At 43.9% G+C, this 17113-nt stretch overlaps 1 protein-coding gene across 1 annotated transcript in view; it reads left to right on the top strand.

Annotated features, from left to right (window-relative positions):
* Positions 1-17113, top strand: part of LOC119432915 (glutamate receptor ionotropic, NMDA 2C-like) — an 83026-nt gene that overhangs the window by 35908 nt on the left and 30005 nt on the right. The window lies entirely within an intron of this gene.

Consider the following 17113-nt stretch of genomic DNA (forward strand, 5'->3'; position numbering starts at 1 on the left):
TGTTTGCCCATTACGTGTCTTCACAACCTGCGGAACAGCCCTCGAGGTTTAACAGAATTTTCACGAATGATTTACTTTACCGCTGATAATGTCCCTTATGTTTGCTAGAACCGCGTTCGCTCGAAGACCTCTTTGGTAGCGAACGTACCCCCCAACTCGGTTGCGAAAGTGCAGGCGCCCTTCTTATCAGCGGTGAAAGTCCCACCGCCAACGATGCACCGACCAGCAACCGCCAACCGCGAAAATGGCCGAAAAAGCCAAATAAAGCCATTCGTTTAACGAAAGGAAACTTCAGCGGAAATTTAGCGGTAAATGCCTGAGAGACGCGTTAGCATTGCTTCGAGCCTGTATGGAGTTCCGGAGCCTCGTTTTAAACCGCGTTCACTACATCGCGACATATTCTCCAGGAGCTCACTGTTCTGCTTCTTCGAGGAGCTAAGTACAACTAACGGTGCTCCGATGCATACAGGGTGTCCCAACTATCATGCACCAAGATTCGAAGATATGCAAATGCCACGCGACTGGACAGAACCAAGGTAACGTTGTTTCCGTCGCTTGTAGATACTCAGATTATTTTTTTGCATTCGGCCTAATTTCATAATTAAAGTTTTAATGAATTCATCAACGTGTGGAATATCTAGCCAAAAAAAGTGTCAATGAGAAAATTTTCGAGCAAGTTGATAAATTCCCGATGCAGCTTTCTGTTGCTCAATGCGTGCTGCATAAAAGTGTTTTGCCGGCCATGAAAGAAGCCCGCGAATAAACGCGAAGTTCCTCGAGCGGCCACTCGCGCTGCAATCTAAGGGTGTAAGGGGCAAAAAATAAAGGTAAAATGACTGAGTATCACAAGATGCCATGCCGACTTTATCACGGTTGTCGACATGATAGGAGAAATACTGAGGCCTAGAGATTTCTTGGTCGCGAAGCGTATAATTATGGTACTATAATTGTGAAATAGTCTCAAACGGGATATTTGACGACGTGGCGCCAGAAAAGGAAGGGCTAGAGTATAGTCTTCATTGATATTACACTGACAGTACGTTATAAGGAGAAAGAATGGAGCGAACGGAGTTATTGTGTACGAATTCGAGTGAAGTAATCAGGTATCCATGGTAGGCATCCCACACAGATGAAGCGTATTCCCGCAACTGTCTGGTAGGCCCGAAACCTCGGGCCAACCAAGTAGCAATTAGGTGCTGTATCTTCTTCCACGAGGCCTACAGCAAACATCCCCTGCAATCACTTTGCGAGCGAAAACGAATTCTTTCAGCCTGGTATGTTTATGCATCACGTGCTTCTTCGATGACCGTCTTAAAATAGGTAATTCGTGTCAAAATAATTCCATTCTTAATCGCCATGCTGCACAACCCGAGAGACATGATAATTCTCACGGTAATCACCATTACAAAATTAAAGAACGGAATTTCACTGATGAGCGAGAGGAATTAGAGGGGCCCGATTTTCATTTAATCGCAACCGCACGAACTTAAATACAATGATGTCATAAGGAAAGGTAATGGTTATGTGTAATTGAATTGCAGAAATAACCAGATAGAAAAATATAAAACTGGACTAAAAGATAAGTTGCCGCAAGGGAGGACCGAACCTCAACGCGGCGTCGCGCTTTGTCATCATTGTTTTTTTTTTCTTTTTTTGTTTATTCGGTGTCCTATAGGTGTTGCACTGACTGTTTTAATTAATTGACTTTAGAGCGATCACAGTACAGCTGAACACTGAATCGATATACATAAATAAAGTAGTATTGCAAAACTATATTTTGCTTCACCTTCCCGAAACAGGTTGAGTCTCAAACGACAAAATTGAAGTAATTTTTTTCAGATATTTTTTTTAGCTTTGCGGTTACACTTCAGCACCTGTATGTCAGTGCGAGGTTACTTATTTCAAAGTATATTGTGGTTTCATATTGTGACGTGCTCCTCTTCCTCGATGTTGTGAAGAGCAGTGTAACAATATTGAAAGCGTTGTGACCAAGCAAAATATACTTAATCTTGTTAGGTTCTGTCTTTCGCTCTTCTAGAATACAATGCGGTCGCTGTATATACCTATAGAAAATTAACTACCCCCTTCAGGCGCCGTGTGCACAAACGTGGACACCAACTTTGCATTCGCTTAGTTCCAAACACAGATTGAAAAATGTGATTTGAAAAGTGCGGGCCAACGCGCCTTTCCTTTCTCTATTTGACAAGTGGCGCCATCGCCCTGAAGACATACGAATTAATGATCAGAAAGCGCGGGAAAAAGGCCGCTTCAAGCTTCTACGGTTCGAACCGCAAGTAGCTTTAATTTTTATTTCTTTTCATGGTATTAACGTCATTAAAAACACTCAAAAGCCATTTATTTGTAATAATCAATGTTTCGTGATGGTCAAATACTACCTTTTCTTGGAGTACCAAGTGTAAGAGTGCCGCACGCAACTACCGAAAGTTAGTGTCCACGTTTGTGGACAGCGCGCCTCAATACCGCCTTTCTGAGCAAGCTGCCTTGTATAGCACTTGACGCACCTTGGCTAAAATAATCAAAACCTCTTATTTTTTCAGGCCTTTCTAAGCATGTGGTAGAGAGAAGTAAGGTCGATGACCAGACTGTCGACGAACTTTTAGCGAAAATTTAAAATGGCGACGTATCCGGTGCAGATCTCTCGGATGATGAATGCGCGGAGCAAGACTTGGCGCATACGGTGGCCCGTCAGGGTGATTTCTGATTTCCTGTGTTTTGCGCTGAGCAACAGCTGGTTAGAGTACCTCAGGAACGCAAGCGCTGAGAAGCTCCTACAGAGAAACACCATGGACATGATGGCGTTCCAAGCAGACATTGCGCTCAGCCTGTTCACTTGCAACAGAAATGCTCCAAAAAAGCGCGGTAGGCCAAGCAATGACAGCTCTCAACCCGTTGTCAAGAAGGCCACACTGCAGTTACTTCCAACCGCTGCCATTAGGTATGGCAGGTACGATCGCTGGCACGTGCGCACACCAAATGCACAGTGTTGCCGCTGTGAGAGATGCGCAGCGAAGAGCCGAATTCGCTGCCGAAAACGTCACGTTTTCTTGTGCCTGTCGACTCAGAATCATTACTTTCGTGTTTACCACACAAAGTAGTTTGCAAATGTTTAGATAATCAAGGAAGAATGGCAGGAAAAATGTTTTGCGCCACTTATCTAGATAAGCGAACAGTGCAATATTTTTCCGGGTTAAGGCGCCCTGTCCACAAATGTGGACACCACGGAAAACAATTAACAATAAAGTTTATGTTTCCATCTTTTAATGGCTCTTTTCTTGAAGCATGGAGAGTCAAAAATGATGTTAAGATAATTTTTTTTCATTGCCAGATTTCATTCGCGCCTGAAAGAGCTACGCATGACCACGCAACATCAATGCCGTCTATTGTTGTCAATTGTTGAGCAGGCAACATCAATGTTCTCAACCTCAATGTTGGCATTTCTTCATCGACAAGTGTGAACATCCTTGGCGTCGCGGGAAATGGTGCGGGAACTTCAAGAAGGCGTCCCCACCTGTTTATATTATTCTGCCTTTCCGGGCTTATGGAGCCTTTAGAAAAAAAATTATGAGACCTTACGTGCCAAAACCACGATGAAAATACGAGGCACGCCGTATAGGCGGACTAAGGAATAATTATGACCAGCTGTGGTTCTCTTGCGTGCAACACAATGCACGGCACAAGAGCGTGTTTACATTCCGCCTCCATTGAAATGCGGCCGCCGCGTCCGAGGTCGAACCCGTGACATCGAGCTGAATCATAGCCACTCCGTGGTCATAGCTGAGCCAAAACCATAGCCACTGGGCTAGCGCGGCAGGTTTACAAGCATCTTGTCACGACAAGAGTGGCTTTTTTTTGTGTTGTAGCAGTGTGATTTACATATACAGGTCAAATAATATTTCCCTTTATTGAGCCTCCAATGTGCGTATTTAAAATTCATAATTAAAGCCAGGCGAAACTGAAATAATAATAAATAATCAGCGATTATTTACCTAACGAGCCCTGGAACAACACTAAGGTCTGAAGGCTTGTCCGTGCATACGGCAGAAGAAAAATGCAACTACAAAAGAATGAAAGTTAAAAAAAAAAAAACAAAAAAAAACTGCGATGTGATGAACAGTACTCGAGAACATATGGCATAGTACGAGAAAACAAACAGAATCAATATAAAAAGGTCAGTTTACATGCAACAAAATACACAAGGTAAGTTCAGTAGAGAAAGGAGAATCGGACTTGAGTTGCGGGTTAAGATCACTACGACAGAACAATGCAACGCTCAGGAATAAAAAAAAACATTACAGCGAAAAGTGTTAGAAATACGCTGAATTCTGTGGATAGGGGAGTGTTGCATATGAACACGAAAGCATGGAAAGGTCTATGCTTCCTGAGGACATTACGCGAAATCCGAAACGCTATACAACTGAGAAGTTTGGGTAATGTGAGGATGTAATCAATCATTCAATCAATAAATCAGTCAGCACGTCAATTGATCTAAAGGAAAGAATGGGTGAGTTGCTCCTAATAACAAATTATTTTTCATAATTAGTGAAATGGTGTAAGCTGCCGAAGGCGAGCCATGCTTATGGACTAACTGGAAATTACTAGAGTGGAAGCTATTGCTACCTCACGCGTTTTCTCCGGGAGTACGGCAACTCTACAGCAACTACGCCTATCCTGCCGGCGAATGATTCGGAATAGTCTGTGAGCCTCTCTTGCGCCTTGGTGATTCCAGTAAGTGTTCTTATCTCTTGCGTGCGAACAAAAAAAGAAAAACATTCGACATCTTCAAATGGTGAATTTTGGAAATGAATATGAATCCAATAGCGAGGACTAATCGATTCGTACTCGAAAGTGTGGATACTCGCACAGCCCTATTAATTAGTAATTGTACTACCAAATTCCGCGGAAGTTTGCAATTCGGCCGCTTCTATGAAGAATATCATTTTATTTCGACCCTCGTATTTTTTAGTGATTTCAGATTTTCGTCGGCTGGAACACCCCCGCAACAACGCGGATCATATTTATTACTGTTCTGCTCGTCTTTCGGGGATGGAAAAGAAGTCACTAATATCCGCGAACGGACACAGCAAGTTTCTTTGACGGCAGGCCACACGTGAGCGATTCTGATTGGATCGCCTTTCAGCAACGAGAATAAAGCGCCACTCGGCTGTTTTTTTTTTACATACTTATTTAATTATTATATTTGGAGCACTGAATTGGCTCTCTTCACCAGGAAGCAATCAACGATTTCATTAGTTGGACGTCTTGTTTCTGCTTTTTGCTTCCCCTTCGTCCATTTGTTTCTCTCGAAGCGCCCACGCTTTTCCTCTTCTGCGCAGGGGCAGTGATTTCGCTTAAGGGCGGCAATTAGCAAAATGAGATGCTGATTTAATATACGTATAGTGTGACTCGGTCGCTACAGGCGCAGCCGTGCGTTCGGCGTGGCGACGTCGTGTTCTCATTTCCATTTCTTATTGCTCTTTTACTGTCGCGCCAGTGCTACCGAGACTGGCGTCCTCTTATTGCGTATTTCCCGCTTTACCTACATCAAGAGATCCGAACTGGAACTCGTTTTACGATAGCCCCGTCGCAGGAATCTTATTTGGCTCGTTAATTCTTTTCGCGTTCGGTTATCGTACGGCCGAGGTCAATTGTCTTGTCACGCCGTTTGAACATAGTACTTCTCTAGCTTTGCACCGTTCAGCAGTACTGTCGGTTACGGTGCTCAAATTAATAAAAGAACAATCGTTGTGCGGTGAAATGGGAGTTAGTCGCATTCCGCTGCCATATTTCGCTGTCTGTTTGCTCGTACTTCGTTGCATTCTGATCTGTTGTGTTGCATTCTTCTTCATACAGAATACGTACTTCCGCTATAGAGCATGTTTAAAGCCTGACGCGCAGCGTATAAGTTCGTCAGCAATAATTTTTTTAGCGTTCTATCTTTCTTAGTGTTCTTGTTTCTTTTTTCTGTTTTCAGTTTTCTTTCTTTCTTCTTTTTTTTTTTGCCCCGGCTTCACGCCGTAACAAGACTCGCCCTGGCTCTGTAGATCAATGTAAGAGTGTAATTTTCTCTTTGCGGAAGAATATAATATTGTTGTATGCGAATAGTGGTTCTTGTGATTGAATTGCATGAATACGAATTGAATAGTGTCAAAAGCGAATCGAATCTCATATGCAATACCTTTCAAATAGTTTTCGAATAGTTTTCGAATCATTAACAGCCGTTACCAAATGAATACGAAAAGATGTTCACATCTCAGTATGTTTAAAGTATGTTTATCTAGGTCAATTACTCACAGGGGACCCTGATCATGAGAAAGAAATTTACAGAAGAATAAAATTAGGTTGGAGTGCATACGGCAGGCATTGCCAAATCCTGACTGGGAGCTTACCACTGTCGTTGAAAAGAAAAGTGTACAATCATTGCATTCTACCGGTGCTAACATACGGGGCAGAAACTTGGAGGTTAACAAAGAAGCTCGAGAACAAGTTAAGGACCGCACAAAGAGCAATGGAACGAAAAATCTTAGGAGTAACGTTAAGAGACAGGAAGAGAGCGGTGTGGATCAGAGAACAAACGGGAGTAGACGATATTCTAGTTGACATTAAGCGGAAGAAATGGAGCTGGGCAGGCCATGTAATGCGTAGGATGGATAACCGGTGGACCATTAGGGTTACAGAATGGATACCAAGAGAAGGGAAGCGCAGTCGAGGACGGCAGAAAATCAGGTGGGATGATGAGGTTAGGAAATTCGCAGGCGCAAGTTGGAATACGCTAGCGCAAGACAGGGGTAATTGGAGATCGCAGGGAGAGGCCTTCGTCCTGCAGTGGACATAAATATAGGCTGATGATGATGATGATGGTGATGATGATGATGATGATGATGATGATGTTTAAAGTTAGCAAGTTTCTGTCACAACATAGTACTTCATGAAGCGTTGTTTATTAAAATCACGAATGTAGCATAAGGAGCAAACAAGTAGTTTCTGCGCATGCGCACGGCTCTGCAAAGAGTGCGAATGATCGCTGTACAGCCTGTAATGTATGGCTACCTGAGTGACGTAGCCTGCGCTACTACGCAAGTTTTCGTGTTTTGTGCCCTTGCTGTTACCGCACTCTTGCTCCAGTTGTATGTTTATTTGGGCGCAGTTTACGATCTGAAATATTCGAAAAGTGTTCGAAATATGTTCACATTTACGAATAGTGACTATTCGATTCGAATACCGGATCGAATGTGACACTATTCGATTCGTTATTCGAAAGTGTCGAATATTCGCCCACCCCTATAGTATACAATTCGCAAGATATCTCACCTTCCGCTTTATACCCTGATGCAGAGCACCAGGCTATAGACGTCAAACACAGTTGCTGACCTCTCTACCGTTTCTTAAATAAATTTGTTTAACTCTCTCTCACTTTTTCTCTTTCTCTTTTTTTATTGTACGTTGTAGGAGTATACTACGAACAAATGTAGTTACGACAATAGGATATGAATTTAAAATAAGATTTATATTAAATGATTGAAGATCGGAGAAACAGCAGTGAATTTAATGTGTATGCATATTTTGAGTGTGCGTGTGTACTTATGTTAGCCGAGTCAATCTCAGCAACAGACCTCAGTATTCTTCGTTACGTCACGTTACGTTACAGAGTAGGGAAGAATTTTGGGCAAGTTGGACTTCGTCTTTCTGAAAAGCACACAAATGTCTTCCCGCATTTTGGTGTATTGAGCTGCCTCCACGCCATCGCATTTATTACGAAGTGGAATATATTACAAACAAGGAAAGAGAGCGTCCAACGTATTCAAGTTATTCGCCGAAGTTAAAATTTTCCACGCACCGGGAGTAGGTGATTGTTGAGACGAGAATGGTGCGTTATTGCTGCTGCTTATATCGATATAGTTCAAAAATATTTCCACATGAAGACGTTCGTGAACAACGTTGACAACCTCACAGTTGGCGAAATAAATAAGTCGGGACTCTTAATTGCACTGTTTGCTTTCTACGTGCCGCCGACTGCCATAGAGGGTTTTGTATTTTGCATATTAGGGTTGTGTATGTTCTTGTTGCTGCGCAGTGCCATCGTTGTCCTGTGCAGATTGCTCTGATCATATTCCTGATCACGGCCGTTTCATGTGTTTCAAAGAATGTAAAAAAAAAAACATTTCATTTGGGCTCATCCTGTTCTGGAATTTCGGAATCAACGTTTATCTCGATGGGTGCGACTAAACGTGGCGTATGGAAATGTCGTCATTGTCGACAAGGAAAAAGCCGGTCCGCGGCTCCAGACTCATCCGCTACAGATGAACTTGAAGCTCTGCAACGCCAGATAGGAGCTATAAATCAGAAACTGGACAGTCTTTCTTCTCTTAGACTTTATCTAAATTCTCTACTACCGCTTCCCGCTAAAATCGATCAACTTTTGGGATTGACGCAAACTGTCGACAAGCTCCAGTCTTCCGTGAGCGAGATACAGAATTCTATTGCATTCATGTCATCTAAATATGACGAATTTCTCGTTAGGATAGAAGCAAGTGAAAAAGAAATCAAACAGAGCAACTCGGAGGTTTTGTCTCTCACGCTCAAAGTGCAGGAGCAGGAGACTGAGATACGAGCTTTGAAAGCTGAAATGAACAAACAAGAGCAGTACAGTCGCCGTCCAAACATAGAAATTCATGGCCTTCCTGCTACACGTGATGAGAACTTGCGCGCCTTTGCGGCAAATCTTGCCACAAAGTTGAGCATCAAAGACTTCGACAGCTCAGACATTCTTGCCATCCATCGATTGCCGAGCAAAAGAGACAAAATTCCAGTCATTCTTGTTAAGTTTGCTTCTGTATCCGTGAAGGAAACTTGGATGTCTAGTCGTCATGAACTGAAGAACTTATGCAAATCAGATAAAGATCCCCGGCTTTTTTTCAATGATAACCTCACAGCGGCAAACAGGGAACTGTTTTGGCTTGCCAACAAGAAGGGAAAGGAAAAGAATTATAAATATGTTTGGACCAAGGATGGAAACGTGTTTGCAAAGAAGGAGCAAGGTGCTTCTTTGATCCGTGTGAACCATGTGAATGATCTTGCGCGCTTAACCTAACCGTTCATAGCGCCGTATCATCCAGTGTCGATATCAGTTTTCAAGGCTATCTCATGGCCCTGTGCGAATGTTTGGTTGACTTTCAAGCATTTGATCGTCATTTTTCCTTTCCATCGGCAGTTACCATAGTTCATGTTAATATCCGCAGTTTACGAAAGCATTGGGACACCTTTTGTTCCTACGTTGACAGCGTTTTACACAAAGTTGACGTCTTTGTTCTAACCGAAATAAATATATCCTCAGCTGAGACTGACTTGTTCACTCTTCCGGCATTCGTTTCCGTTTGGTTCACTCGGTATGATCAGAGAGGCGGGGGGATTCCAATTTTCGTACAAGATATTTGGAGCGTCGAGCAGATAGCGACTACCTTTTCTAGCGCGGAATCTTTTGGACTGAAGATTTCAAACCAGCATAGCCATATTTCACTCTTGGCAATATATAGGCCTCCTTCAAGTAACCTGACCTCGTTTCTTAATGAGATGGATGCTCAATTACAGAGGACGACATTAGATCCTAACATATGTTTAGTAGGTGATTTTAATATCATCATCATCATCATCATCATCATCATCAGCCTATATTTATGTCCACTGCAGGACGAAGGCCTCTCCCTGCGATCTCCAATTACCCCTGTCTTGCGCTAGCGTATTCCAACTTGCGCCTGCGAATTTCCTGACCTCATCATCCCACCTGACTTTCTGCCGTCCTCGACTGCGCTTCCCTTCTCTTGGTATCCATTCTGTAACCCTAATGGTCCACCGGTTATCCATCCTACGCATTACATGGCCTGCCCAGCTCCATTTCTTCCGCTTAATGTCAACTAGAATATCGTCTACCCCCGTTTGTTCTCTGATCCACACCGCTCTCTTCCTGTCTCTTAACGTTACTCCTAAGATTTTTCGTTCCATTGCTCTTTGTGCGGTCCTTAACTTGTTCTCGAGCTTCTTTGTTTTAATATAGATATACTTAATCCCACAGTAGCCTCGGCATGTGATTATTTGGATATCATTGCAAAATATGGCCTTGAAAGTATTATTGACATTCCAACTAGGGAAGAATTACTTCTTTATAATTTAATTAAATCTTGCATTGATCACTTCAACATCCGTACGGACGTTGCTTCAGTTCACGGTGCTGTGTTACAGCAAAAAGTTGCTGACCATTACTTTATAGCTTGTCAGTTGCGCTTTCCTTCTCGGTCACCGTCCCATTCTAGACCGAACACTTGTCATTCTGTTATTGGTAGTGCTATTTTTGATAAACTGGTCGCCTTGTTCGACTGGTCAGGTCTGCTTGAAACTACCGATAGATCCGAACTATACACGCAGTTTTCGCGTTCGATGGACATTATTTACAAATCCAGTGAAAGGAAAGTTTACGTTCGCCAACGCCGCTCGAATCAGCCCCGGATGAATGGTGCGATATTATCCGCCATCAAAGAAAAAGACCTACTATGGCAACGCTGCAGACATTCACCCAGTGACAGCGTTCACAGTTCACAATTCAAAACTTCTCGAAATAAAGTAAACGCTCTTATCCGTGCGGCCAAACTTTCGCACAACCGGAACCGCTTTTATCAGTCTCGCAACAATACTAAGAGAACGTGGTCTCTGATTAACGAATTGCGGGGTTCATCTTCAAATCCGGCTAATGATATTCAGAACAATTTCGATTCAGATTTACCAACAGTCGTTAACAACTTTAACCAATTTTTCGCTCAGTTTTCTGCTGTGTCTAAGCAATCGTGTCACACTGCTAGCACCACTACTTCGGTAATCGAGTCCGCTTTCCTTCCCACTATTACGGAAGAAGAGGCAGCTTCGGCCGGCATCAATCATCAGGAATTGATAAAATTCGCATGTTTGATCTTTTCAGGAACTTTGGTGTTCTGAAGTATATCCTGTTAGAAATCCTAAACGAGATAATTACAAGCGGAAGCATTCCCACGCTGTTAAAAACAGCCGTAGTTCGACCCCTTCTTAAAGGTGGTGATGCTGAATGTGTGCATAATTATCGCCCCATTTCCATCTTGCCTAGTTTAGCAAAAGTTCTAGAAAAACATATATTCTTAGTCATGGACAGTTTTATTTGCAAATCAGGAGGGTTTTCTGAATGTCAATACGGTTTTATTGAAAAAAGGGGCACTCAGGCTTTATTAGAAGAAATAAGTGACCATTTATTTTCTTCACTTGAAAGAAATCTTGTATCCTGTGCACTTTTTTTAGATGTCGCAAAAGCGTTCGACACGGTATGCCATGCTATATTGTTAGATAAACTCTACAATTTAGGTTTTCGTGGTCCTTTTTTTCGGTTGTTGGACAACTTTCCTACAGATCGATCGCAGCTGGTTTCCATTTCAAACATTTACAGCTCCCGTGTTTTTCTGAGGGCCGGTGTGCCACAAGGTTCCATATTGTCTCCCTTACTTTTGAATGTGTACGTTAAGGACACGTCCAATGTGCTATCCACTTGCAAATTATTCCAATATGCACATGATACTGCAATTGTCGCCACACACGTGAATTTTTCGAATGCATTCTCAATGCTTCAGAATGACGTTGAAAAATTAATGGACTGGTTTGATATCAATGTGATTACCAATAACCATTCTAAGTCAAGGTTGGTTTGCTTCCATAGCCCTCTCAAGAGTGTCTCACTCTCTTATTTACTTTATTTGCACACGTCTCGATGTGTCAATTGTTCTTGCCCCCCAATAAATTTTTCTGATTCAGTAAAGTATTTGGCCATATGGTTTGATTCCGGTCTTCTTTTTTCGATTCACTTATCTTACATATGCAGCAAACTCCGTAAACTCGTCTGTTTATTGTATCGTATCAGAGTGTTTTTACCTCTGTCTGTCAGGAAACTTTTGGTTCACTCGTTAGCCTACAGTGTGCTCAGATATGGAATTACAACATTTGTTCATTGTTCTGGCATTTGTCATCAACGTGTAAACAGGCTATTAAAATGTATGGTAAAAAGTGTTACTTATGACGTATGCAGCCCACAAGATGTGAACCTTTTTCAGATGCTAAAATTACCGAACTTACTATCACTTTTTGTTCAGACAGTGGCACTCAAACATTTTTGGACCGATACATTTAAAGTCCCCACTGCGTATTGCCGTCCTTTACGCTATACACCCACTTTTTCAGTTCCTCTCACACGTACCAGATTTGGTAGATATAGTCGAGCATATTATGTTCCGGATATATTTAATGCTCTTCCCTCTGAAATTACGTCTTGTGAATCTGTACGCGATCTTCGCAAAAACTTAAAGGAATTATACGTGGAATGATTATACGCGTCATATCTTTTATCTACGTCATTACGAATTGTGTCATCGGTTACTGCCTGTCTTTTTGACTTGTATATTATCGTCCGCAAGTAGCCAAGATTTCAGTGTCGCTCTTATTTTTTTTCTTCTTTCTCTCATTTTTTTCTCTTTTTTTCTAAAATAGTCAGTTTTAGTGGCTGAGATTTGTTGCTGACTGTCGGGTTTCGCGTGACAAGCCACTGCGATGGCTTAGGCGAACCTGATTTCTCTCATTGTATTTGAAAGATTTGTTAATAGAATTATTATTATTATTATTATTATTATTATTATTATTATTATTATTATTATTATTATTATTATTATTATTATTATTATTATTATTATTATTATTATTATTTGTGTGCTTTGTAGCTACGTAGCTAGGCTTCCAGCGATATGCGAATATTTAGTCACGTGGGTAACGCGAGCCGCGTCATGTTGTTTAGCCTACTCAGAACATTCCGTATGCCATTCCAGTATACTTCCGTATGCTATGGGTGTGTTAACAGCAGTTTTCGAGACCGAATTGAATAAGAATGGAATAGGGCCAGAATCTAATTAAATATGGGACATCATCCGAGTACTTAGTTGGCGGATAGTGTACAGCGTTCTCACCCTTAATACCAAACAATTTGAACATTCTCGTATTCAGAACAATAGAAAGATTCCGTCATTTACACGGCTCACCATAAAGCGTGCTTTAATGACAGATCAAAGGCATCATTAAGAACGACTAAGAAATTGTTCGGAAAGTCAGGGCTCTTGGAGGAATACGCGGTCATGCATTGTCACTGTATAGAGGTAACCTTGTGGAGGACCAAACTATATCTGAATATATTATCTCCACCAGGCGTGCGTGTCGTTTGCGGCAACAGCACCTATTTCTCTAGTTCCAATTAGTCACTGGCATCTGGTGCGACTATTCTAAAGTACACTGAAATAAAACCTATTCTGATTTATTTCGATGAGAGAACACGAGGCAGGGGCTGTATCGATAAACTAGTACCAAGCCAATACCCACTGCGAAATGCCGTGCAACATTTTGTTGCGTGTGATCGTGTTTAGCCGCACAATTGTAACTGACTGAGCGACGCATTATCTTATCTCCACTGTGGAGGGGAAGAAAAAGATTGCGTTTTTGCTTCAAATTCATGTTCGATTTCGTTTTGATGTTCGACTTAAACTGTGAAAAAAGTACGCGAGAATATTCGTCTTTCAAGTAGCCACTATTCGATTCGAGGCCCGAATGGAATCGAACAATACTCGACTCGTTATTCGAAGGTTTCGAATATTCACACACCCCTTCCATATGCTTTCCGCACCATTCTTGAGGAAAATATCGCGGTTCCACGTGATTTCCACAAGGATCGTGCTTAAAGATATGTTAAATAAATAGGAATGCACACGGAACGTTTCAGTAACTTTGTTAGGCGCCACTGGCACTCCGTAAAGACTACTTGGCAAAGTATCAGAACGTTCCCTTTATCGTGCACTCTAGCTAATTCGGCTGCCCTTGATGATGACTGATTCACTCAGCGACGGAGTGGCCCGATCTATCAATGCCCGATTAGAGCACGCGCTACGTCATTTGGGCAAAGAAAAGCTGATTGCCAACAAATGCGAGCACGTCGAGACCGATTAAGAGAAGAATCTGTAACATTTACTAACTGCGTGAGCGAAGATTCTTCAAGGACAAAAGAACGGTCTCACTTGAAGGTGCCATAAGCACATGTCATTCCACGACAAGAGAACCCTGCACACAATGTTTAAATTACAGTGTACAACGTGAAGGGCGAAGCATACAGTTTCTTATAGAAAATTGTTACAGGGAACAGCGACGCTGTAATGTATACTTGGCCTGCTAGTAAGGCACTCCAGCGGGCATGGGAGTGTTAAGAATCGCACATTGATTTGCTTAAGCTTCCTTCTTGTAGCGTCGTAGGGCTTCGTAGCAGTTGAAAAGAAAAAAAGAAAAAAAAAGATTATTTTCAACAGAATATCACCATTCGCTGGGATTGTGTGTGTCCGCGGATACTTATGGCTTGGTTGCGTTCTGAAAGTTATGACTGCTTTCAAAATTTAGAAAGATAAAAGAGTGGACTAATAACGCTGCAAGAACGTTTGAAGCCGAAAGCGCGATGACTAGACAAAAGCATGCACTAGCCACCCGTTTCCACGCTATAGCTGAATGATTGGAACACGGGAGTCCCCTCTAGGTAGTAATTTTTGGAGGAAACTCTTTGAAGCGATGAAGCGTTTTGAGGAAGCAAAACGAACAATTTCCGCCCTCACGGCCTCATCAATCTGTCTGGCACCCTCTGCTGGGGGCGACGCGGGACGTCCTCTGAGGCAAGAGGGCCGCGCGGATGCTTGCGGCAGCGTGGTGATATATTTTTCGAAAAGGGACCAAAATGGCCCACGTCATAGACTCTCTCGGTTCCGCCTTGTGTTTGTGTGTTTGTCTCTTCGGGAAGCCCGTGTGGTATATCTGGCCATCAGGGAGACCCGGCCAGGCGAACCTAGGGACAGGGGGGTGAGGCTGATGCTCCTGCTTCTCCCACCCGTCGCTAGGGCATCGATCGTGGACGGACACAGGGTCAAGACTCGAGTGTGTGCTCACACTCCCACCCTGCCATGAGCGCCTCAGGGTCTTTCTCTTTCCCTCTCAAACCCTGTGTACCCCGCAAAGTATCGCATAACCTTTCCTTCGGGAACAAACTGCTCGACTGTCCTCTTCAGTTTAGAGGGACGGGCAAAGAGAGATAGAATAGAGGAAAAAAGGGGGAAAATGGCGGTCGTAAAGGGTCCCGTCAAGACGACGTAGCCATTTTTAAGCGCGACGGCCGTTGAACCAATAAAAAAAGGCGCGAAACTGAATACGACCTCCGACGAGGGATGGCAAAAGTCGGTGGACAAAATAAAATAGGGATAGCGTCCACCGCTGTCGGAGGGAAGAAGGGGGAGGGTTGGGAGGGTCGGCACAAAATAGGAGGACCGTCGCTCTTCGATGTATCGGTTCTCCGCCGCGTGTGTCTGTGTGACCAGTGCGGCGCTAAGGAATTGGAGGGGAAGGAGGTGGCGAGGCGTTTCTTTATCGAACCTCGCAGTTCTCTTTCTTTCGTTATTTCTTCTTGTTTTTGGCCTTCTTTATCTTTCCCTTCAATCCCGTTGTGTTCTGCCTCGCCTGGACGGCTGTCGTGCTTTCGTCCCGATAAAAAAAGGGATAGTAGAGGGAGGTGGGGTAGGAGGGAGCTGAGAGGAAAGGAACGCAAACCTTTCTGGTCTTCCCAAAAGGTGGCGCGGAAAGGTGAGGGTGGGTGTTTGTCACCCGTTAGCGAGATCGTCTTTGGGCTCGGGCTGGAGAGGAGGAGGCGGTGAGAAATTGGAAGAGAACGAGAGAGAAGGATGGTCCGAAAGGGGCCGCCGTTCGACGTAACGATTAACTCTGGCGCGGCTCCCGCGTCCGACGACGTCGACGGCCTTTGTTGACACTTTTCTGTCTCTTATTTCCTTTCGCTTTTTTGGGCTGCGTTTTGGTGCGGCAGTGTTTGCTTTCTATTAGCCTTCCTCTTTTCGTCGATGCGTTCACTTTTGTTTCTCCGCTCGGGAGACGTGCTTGCGACACATCGCTACTCCACTCCCTACCCCCCCCTCCTACTCCCCGAACCTCGCGTTTACCTCCCCCCCCCCCCCTCGGCCTTCCCTTCTCGCGCCTTATTTCCTCGTCGTCGTTTTTGTCCTGTCACGGGACAAAGAGACCGGGGACCCCATCAGGAACACCTGGTGACAGTGGACCCATTGTCTCGTCCGGGCCGGCCCGGGCGGGTAGGTAGGATCCGCTTCGCGTCGGGAAGGAAGACAGAGGAAGCCGATAGTTGGGTGCTACAGCGCGTGCCGAAGCCTTGGTGCATGTCCGCGCGCTTACGCGCGGCTTTTCGGTACTTAGCCTTGCGCCTCAGCTCCGCCGTTGTTTCGCTTTCCAGGGTAAGGTGGACGTGCAATGAGTCGTGAACGGGAGTTTCGCCGTACGCTCCACCGGAATGGAAGTTCCGTGGTGGCTGCTTCTCGTACGGCTATACCGAATTTACATACCGTCTTAACTCTTGCACCTCCCGAGAGAGAAAGAGACGTGAGAGATAAAAGCAAGAAGGCTTAATTCGCACTAATATTCTTTGAATATACGATGGCGCGCGCCTAATCTCGTGAGAAATCGCATATGTGAAAAAATACTTGTTTTGCTGATCGTGGTGAGATTGCGGGCACGGATATTACATTCATATGCGGGAGCGCTTTCGTTAACCGCAAGTGTCGGAGTGACATCAGTAGAAGCGAGAGTATGTACGTGTTTCTAAATGGACGTGGGTGCAGAACCTTTATATAAATTGCACTAAAGCAAGTACAACACTTTCACACATACACACAGGCATCGCATTCGGCTGCAAAAACGATGATGCGAAGTGAGCGCAACGTCAACGCCCAAAGTTGCCTCGGTGGCGAAGCGAGAGCTGCGTGCTACCTGTCGCTGCTGACATGAACCTTGTGCGCAACGTATGTATAAGCACACTAGCGTTCCTGCCGCGCCTCTGTGTGTAAGCTCTTGTCTGCGCAGTGAACGTCCAGTTGACGCTGTCCAGTTTATTTCATTGTACGCCGACCAACGCCACTAGTTTCCCATTTGTCTCGTGGCG

Source organism: Dermacentor silvarum, chromosome 11 (genome assembly GCF_013339745.2).
Source record: "Dermacentor silvarum isolate Dsil-2018 chromosome 11, BIME_Dsil_1.4, whole genome shotgun sequence".
Taxonomy (NCBI): domain Eukaryota; kingdom Metazoa; phylum Arthropoda; class Arachnida; order Ixodida; family Ixodidae; genus Dermacentor; species Dermacentor silvarum.